We start from the raw sequence: 8,369 nt of genomic DNA on the forward strand, positions 1-8,369 counted from the left end.
CTCTCCAGAAATCGGTTACAAAGATAACTTTTGAAATTCTGATACACTCCCATGTAGTGTAGTGATCATCGATCTCAACTTTTTGGCCTGCCATTGCATGACTAATCACACCAACTGAATCCCTCCTTCAAGTTTTCACTATCTCCATTATGAATATTGTGGCAACATCTGGAACGAAGATGAGTGAAAAAGGTTTACCAAAATCTGCTAATTTTGGTAGCACTACAGTAAAATCTGCTGACTATGGTAATTTCTCAAGAAATCTTTAGGGTCACCTACTCTGTCAGGTTAGAACCTTATCATTTCTTAGCTGTAACTCATCTTTCAAATATAAATGCTGTAGATCAGTTATAATCTTGAGAAATTGTAGAATTTTAAGTTTCACACAGAAAATCTAGGTGCAGCTTTCTTTGTTTAAACTTTGTTTTGTTCTTATGGTATCAAAGTTGCACCTGGTAGATCATTATCTTTTCTCAAATCTTTCCCATGCATCATCTTTATCTACAGCTATCAGTCACCAATAGGCTGTCACAAAGATATAGATGTGTCAGAGTCATATATGCATGTCGTAGTGTGTCTAACTTGTGTCATCCATGACACCCTATCAATGGCGTGTCATTGTGACAGAGACAATAGAGAGCCTCCAGTCAACCAACCTCAATCTGGGACAAAACACCCATTATGTTGAATGTGGGGAATTTCGTAATTGTCAATCCGACTAGGGTTGCAAATGGTTTGGATTTTGGATCAGAAAATACATTGGGGGAGTCTGTTCGTTTAGGATACGAGACAGCCAAATTTTGCAAAAACACCATCCCATGTCCGAACCGTTTGCAACCCTAAAACTGACCCATTCAAACTTCCTGCTGTGAAAACCCAGCTCCTTGGATTAGTGGTAGTCAAGACATGATGGCTTCATCAATGATGAATATCGCATATCTAAGCCAATAATTTAAAGTCCAAATAATGGGGGAGTGAATAATGGCATCCCTAATTCAGACTTTGAATCATGGAGCAAGTGGGATTCGCTTCTTCAAAGATGGAAAACTGGGACACTCCTTTGCTTGTAAACTTCAAAGAAGGTGCGAAATGCTTTGGTTGCATCATTTGCTCATGAATCACATGAACATAAATTTCTTTTGATTCAAAGACTCTAATTTCTTGTAAAAAGAATATTTTCCTAATTTCTCTAATTTGGCTACTCTCTCTTGTGGTTACTCTAGCATTATCTATATTTAACTTTAGGTAACTTTTAATATAGTTCATAATTATAGCTTTGATAATTTTGGTAGGATTTACCTAGTCTCTCTCTCTCTAACATCCCCAGGTAGATAAGTTTTCCCAATATCTCTCGTCCTCTCTATAATTTTCAATATGTTCTATAATTTTATTTTAGCAACTTTGTTATCTCTCTCTCTCTCGTGTGACAGGCATTGTTACAAATGTCTTGAAAATTAAAAAAAGGCACTGAATAAACGTCTATCTAATTTTTAAAAAGTTTCTTAAACAAAATATTTTTGTGCACCAATGTCCCTCTTGCATCTTTGAGTAGTAAGAATATTATATATATATATATATATATATATATAGAGAGAGAGAGAGAGACGAAAGTAATTCAACATTACCACTCATGAAGATCAACAAAATGTTGAACCCATGAACTGAACAAGAACAAAAGCCAAAACAAATAAAGAAAGCACAAGAGAAAAGAACATTAGACAGATAAAATGGGCTCACGCCATAGCCGCGTGCCCAGATTGTGACAAAGGATAGGTAGCATCAACAGGAGGGAGTGGAAGATCACTAAGATGCATACGCAAGATCGCATAAACATCTACCAAAATTTTATGCACCAGGTTTTGAATGTTAACTCGAATATGACGAAAATGAGCATCGTTACGCGCCATCCAAACAAACCACCAAGAGGTAAGCAACCACGTCCGCCAGATGAACCTCCACCTCTTGCTGCGCCTAATACAAACCGGCCCCAATATCAGATCTAGAGCAAATGACTCCTCCTTAACAAATACTTCCGGATGCCTCCAGGTTCTACTAAAGATTTCCATAAATATTGGGCAAGACCAGAACAAGTGAAACGTAGATTCTTCTGCAGCTTGACAAAGCACGCACCAACTCGGGAGTTGAATGCCCCACTTCTTTAAATTACTGTGGGTCTGGATCCTATCGTGCAAAATTAACCAAGCCAGGACTCGCGAACGGGGGGAAGGACCCTTCGCCCAAAGCACATCCTCGGGCAACCAATCAGCCCCTGGCGGTAGCAACGATCTATAGACTTTTTTGGTGAGAAACTCTCCGCTTGGTGCCAACGCCCACTGCAACCACTGACCAAAATTTCCGGAGACCTCAAAATGGTCTCTAAAGCAGGCTAAAGCCCTCAACCACGATTTACGCAAGTGCGAGAGCGCCAAACCTCGGGTTCCCAGACGAACCGGAATAAGAGTTGGATCCCCATATTTAGCAAGAAGAAAACTAGCACAAGGGTTATCCGGTTGGTGGGCCAACCAACATTGCTTGGCGACAAGAACAATGCTTCGCAGTCTGGGCACCGGGATGCCTAAACCACCCATACGCCGAGGTAGAACCACCGAACGCCAACCAATCAAGTGACGCTTACCTGTGAGTTTACACCCAGACCAAAGAAAGTCTGCCAGCAAGCGCGTCAGCTGCTTCTCTACTCCCACAGGCATCACAAACAGAGACATGAAAAATTCTGGAATAGTTGAAAGAACATGTCTGACTAAGGTTAGACGTCCAGCGCTAGAGAGATAAGACGACTGCCACTAAAGCAATTTGCGCTTCACTTTTTGAAGCGTCGGAGCCCAAGCCGCTGAAGATAGAGGCTTCACTTGTAACGGCAAGCCAAGGTACATAATAGGCAAGTTAGAAGTAGTGCAATTAAAAATTCTCTTTCCAGCTGCAAGCATATTGGCATTAACATTGAACATGGTAATAGAGCATTTGGTCTCATGTAGAGAAAGCCCAGACATGGAGAGAAAGAACTGAATGATAAGCTTGAACCTGAGCATCTGTTGAACATTTGCACGACCAAAAATGATCATATCATCAGCATAAGTAAGAATATGACCCGGGAAGTCGGAAACCTGCAAAGGATCAATGAAACCCGATACAACAGCCCGCTTAAGCAAGACCACAAGACCCTCAGCAACTGCATTGAACAACAAAGGTGATAGGGGGCACCCTTGCCGCAAACCCCGCCCTAGCTTGAACCGGTCTCCTCTAATACCATTGATATTTAACATGGCCTGGGCATTTGAGACCAACTCTCTCACCCAACCAGAAAAACGACGACCAATACCGAAATTTGCTAACATTTGAAATAAGAATGGCCAATGCACAGAGTCAAAAGCTTTATGAAAGTCTAATTTAAGGACAAAGTAAGGTTGACCGCTATGCTGCAAGGAATGGACCACCTCGGACGCCATGATGAACGAGTGCTGGACCCTCTTATTACGGATAAAGGCGAACTGAGAGTCTGAAAAAATCTGGTTAGCCACCGATTTCAACCTATTCGCCAAAACTTTGGCAAACATCCGATAGAGAGCACTCATAACTGAGATAGGTCGGAATCGAGAAATATCATTGGCCTCATCATCTTTCGGAATGAGCGAAATAATAGCAACATGCAAATGATAAGGCAGTCTGGAGTTACGATGAAACTCATCGAACATACTCACCACGTCTGATTTAACACAGTCCCAAAAGATTCTAAAAAAGTCGACATGAAACCCGTCAATGCCAGGCGCTTTCCAACCCGACAGATCCTTAATGGCCGAAAAAATCTCATCTTCAGAGAACCTTCTTTGCATATATCTGGCTTGCTCAAGCTGAATTGAGCCAACTAGGAAATTACCAAAGACACCCTCCGCAGTTAACGAAGCAGAATATAAGTCCTTAAAGTATAGCGAGACTGCCGGATTAACGTGCTGATTGAGATAAGAAACACCCTCAATGGAGATAGAAGGAACAACCTTCCTCCTATGACGATGGGAAGCATATGAGTGAAAAAATTTAGTGTTGCCATCACCAGCCGCAAGCCATTTCACCCTAGACCTTTGCTTCCAACGAATTTCCTCTTTGATCCTCCAGTTTTTCAAGAGCATGGTTAATTCTAAGGACCTGGCCTGAAGATTGAGAAGTTGTAAATCAGAAAGAGAGTCAGGAGAAGACATAGACTGATACAACTGAGAAATCTCTTGATCCCATGCGGCTATTTGCTGAAATTTCTCCACCTTACGACTATGAAGCCAAGCTTTGATATCCTTAGCTAGACGAGAAAGCTTATTTTGAACACGAAGCGCGGCCCAATGCACATCAACAGCTTTGTTCCAAGAATTAGTAACAACCGTGAGAAAATCTGGCTCCTGAAGCCACCATTCTTCAAACGCAAAGCTCCTAGTGGGTTGAAAGCCATCTCCCCAATGAGTGATGATCTGCCCATGATCCGAGATAGAGGGAGCAAACAACACACACTTAACGTCGGGAATGAGGTCCAAAAAATTAGGTGTGACAAAGACCCTATCAAGGACCCTACAGCACGGACGGGGCCGCATATTCGACCAAGAGAAGCGCTCCCCGGTTAAAGGAATAGGGTAGAGAAAATGACGGTGAACAAAGTCTTGGAAACCTCGCATAGAGGGATTGGGAATTACGAGGTTATTAGAGTCATGGATAGATAACAAACAATTGAAATCCCCCATAAGAAGGTGACAATCCGCGCTGGAAACGACAACCCTATCCAAATCATCCCAAAAAGCGGGCCTCATGGCGGCAAGATTAGGACCATAAACAACAGAAACCACTACTCTTCTATCAACTGCCTGCAAATTGAAAGCAACAGACAAAGAGAAAAGACCCACATCCAGCTGTGATAAATTTAAAGACTGCTTTCCCAAGATAAGGATACCGCCTGCATGATTTACCGCTGGCTTATAGAAATAGTCAGCTCCCTGCCAGATGCTAGAAACGACCACGAGCGAGATGACCTCCATTTTAGTTTCACATAAAGCAAGAAGGTCGGGCTTTTGCTCCCTAACCCAATTAGCCAGAAACAGGCGTTTAGTGGGACAATTTAAGCCCCTAACATTCCAACAAACAGTCTTCATGGAACAAAATCTAGAAAAACCCGTGGTTGGTGGCACCGAGATGACCTTCTTGGGGACCTAGCATCGGTAGCCGAAACAATTAATGAAGGCCTCCTTCTTCGCTGACCACCAGCACTGACAGACGACCTCAAGTGACCATCGAAAATGCCCAACTGCTCGCAATCTGCTCCACCAGAGTTGCAGAGAGAGTCCCCAATAATCGCAGAAATATCTGAAATCATAGAATCCATATCAACAGCTATCGCTTGCAGCTGTGAAGATGAGAGAGAGATATCCAGCAACTTAGCTGCATCGACAACTGTGACACCCAGGGGTTGTGGACTAGGATGCTGCTGACCCTGTGCTGGACTAATGAAGGAGACCGCGTCCGGCGGAATACCAAAAGATTTGGTAGAAGAAAAAACCTCAGAGACATAATGCGATACAGGGAAAGGACGAGGAACCGAGGAGCCAAGCACCATGCATCTGATTGCCATGTTGGTTCTAACATTAAACGCAATAAGATTGATAACCAGATAGTCATAGCGTCTGGAGGGAAAAATAATAAGGGACGATAGCAAATTCGTCCTTTGCCCATCACGCGCAAGCCTGCCCAACCGCGCCTCCAAGCTGAAATGGCAATTGGTACAAAGAGAAGCAGATACCAGGCCTCGAGCTTGAGAAAAAGCTGACGACTGAACTCCATTAGAGAAAGCATTGCTATCATGGTCAAATATTTGTGGGCTCACCCTAGACAAAGCTCGTGATGACGAGGATGGCAAAAAATTTCTCTGCTTCCCACGAGCATACCTACCCAACCGCGAGAGAGCTTTTTAATTAGAGAAGTTGCTTCCATCGTCTTTAAATAAGGTGAACTTCCATTAGCATTCAACAGAACTATAATCTCCCTTTGCAAGAAAGACTCTTTGTTCAGACATCACCTTAATTAACCTACAGAATTGGACGTCCAATTTACAATCCGATCACCCTTATTGAGTCCATGACTCCAGTTCATTAGTTTCACCACAGTTGTACTTTCGTTTCTTAACGGAAGATAAAAAATAGTTTTAGGTTCCTCTCTCTCTCTCTCTCTCTCTCTAACCTGGAACCGATCTCATGGCTTCCTTCAGTCTAACTCGATGAAAAATGACAATGGGGACGGTGAACTATACAAGATTGGATTTTTTATAACATTGTTTTTTAAATTCCTATATAAGTACATATAAACATAAAAAATCACTAATGTATTACATGGTTTCCACTAAATAAAATATAATGCTTACCTTTGTAGCATTTGATTTGCAAATTATGTGGTAAAACGTTGAAAACTAAAACCTTTAAATATTTTATGCAAGCTAATTGAAAAGACCAAAACATTGTAAAAAAGTGACATTTTTTAAAATACACACGTGCTTTTGAAGAACGGAAAATGATCACACTTATCTTGAAAAATGATGTGTTTCCCCAAATGTCTCACAATTTGTGAATTATGTCCCATATCCACAACAATTGCAGATTATTGACTTTTTTAGAACATTTTTACCCTTCGCACAAGTGAACCTTCTGAGGTTCGCACCATATGTCAGTATGTTGTCCAGATCTCACAACTGTCAACTAAAAAAGTAGATTCACACTAATTTGGTGGCACTCACGTCGCATAACCAAACTTGTGAACCTAGTTGTTTTTATCCCAACAAAGGAGATTTACACATGAAATGAGTGCATCTTCTCCTTTTCACAACCCCATGCAAACTTGCTCTTATTGAAATGTCTACATCGGATGGTTTGTCCCATGCATTTGCGGAATCCAAAAATTCAAGCATATGTCATGCAAACCTCATGTAACTGAAAACTTGCGCATATTCTCAAATACCCTATGCCATTTGTGCATATAGCATGACCTTCGCAAGTAGCTATGCGAATATCCCTTAAGTAACCAATCCTCTACAAGATCTGAAAATGTGTGGTGGCAACACTTGCATATACGTGTTGAGAATGTCCATGAAGTTCATACTCTTATACGACCCTCACACAAAGTGCTACATTTGCAAATAATGTACAACCTTCGCGAAGCGTTCCTGCAAATCTCTCTAAATGAAATTCTCCTATGTGTGCGGATGTCATCAGGACTCACATTTGTCATTGCCAATATTTTATGTATATGTGAAAATGCCGACTACTTTATGGAATTTTTGAACATTCGCAAATTTGAGGAATGACTTCTCTGCGAATTTATCATCCTTTTGCGATTTTTCATGTGAACATTAAATGTGCCCCTTTGATTTTTTAAAAACAATGGTCCACATCCCAGGGCTATTTTCGCATAACCTAGGTTTTTTTGTGGTCATCCAACCAGTGGTTCCCAACGTTCTTCCCTTTGGTGATTATTTTCGATGATTCATCGATGATGAGGTTTTTAAGTAAGCACATCTTTAATGTCTGAATGGGTTATTTTTTGAAACAACGACATGAATCATTTGTTTTTTTGAAACAACGACACAAATCATTTGTTTTTTTGAAGTATTTGTATGGTTTTCAAGTTATATTTACATGTTCAATAGTCTATTCTATTTTTTTCTTTGTTTAAATCATTTGCTTGTGACAGTATGTTTATCGCTTTGTTTCCTTAGCAATTTGTATGCTTATATCCTCTAATTTGGTTGTTCATCTGTTGTAAATCTTGTATTATAAACATGAGTAGGAAATACATGCATCATTTTTGAGTTTTTTTTGCATTTTCAATAGCCTATTATGTTTGTTTTTTATAATATTTTTTTAATAGCTTATTCTCTATTTCTATTGCCCACCTATTTACCGTTATTCTTCATTTTGTTATTATAAAAAATTCTAAAATTATTTATTACAAAATGGTAATTGAGAAGATTGTCTTGAAGGGGGCCACACACACACCATCTGCTATTATTGGAACACAACAAGAAAAGCCAAAGAAGAAAATTTACACACTTGGTAATACTTCCTACTATGAAGTACAGGGTTGGCTTGACAAGTGGATAGAGAGAGAGCCTGCTTCGTGGCCAAAAGTCTAGGTGTGCGACATTTATCACAAAAATGCAACATCAATCAGTTGAAACCCAAAAACCTGCATTCAACCAATAAGCAAATAACACATTTAATATGGCCCAAATATAAGTTTGAATCTGCAAAAAAAGTTGATGAGTTTTTGGTCACATTCATATCCCTCATCTTGAGAGCATCTAAGGAGTGAGAGGGGGACTCATGAATGCA

This window comes from Nuphar pumila, chromosome 6 (genome assembly GCF_984573655.1).
Source record: "Nuphar pumila chromosome 6, dmNupPumi1.hap1.1, whole genome shotgun sequence".
NCBI classification, from domain to species: Eukaryota; Viridiplantae; Streptophyta; class Magnoliopsida; order Nymphaeales; family Nymphaeaceae; genus Nuphar; species Nuphar pumila.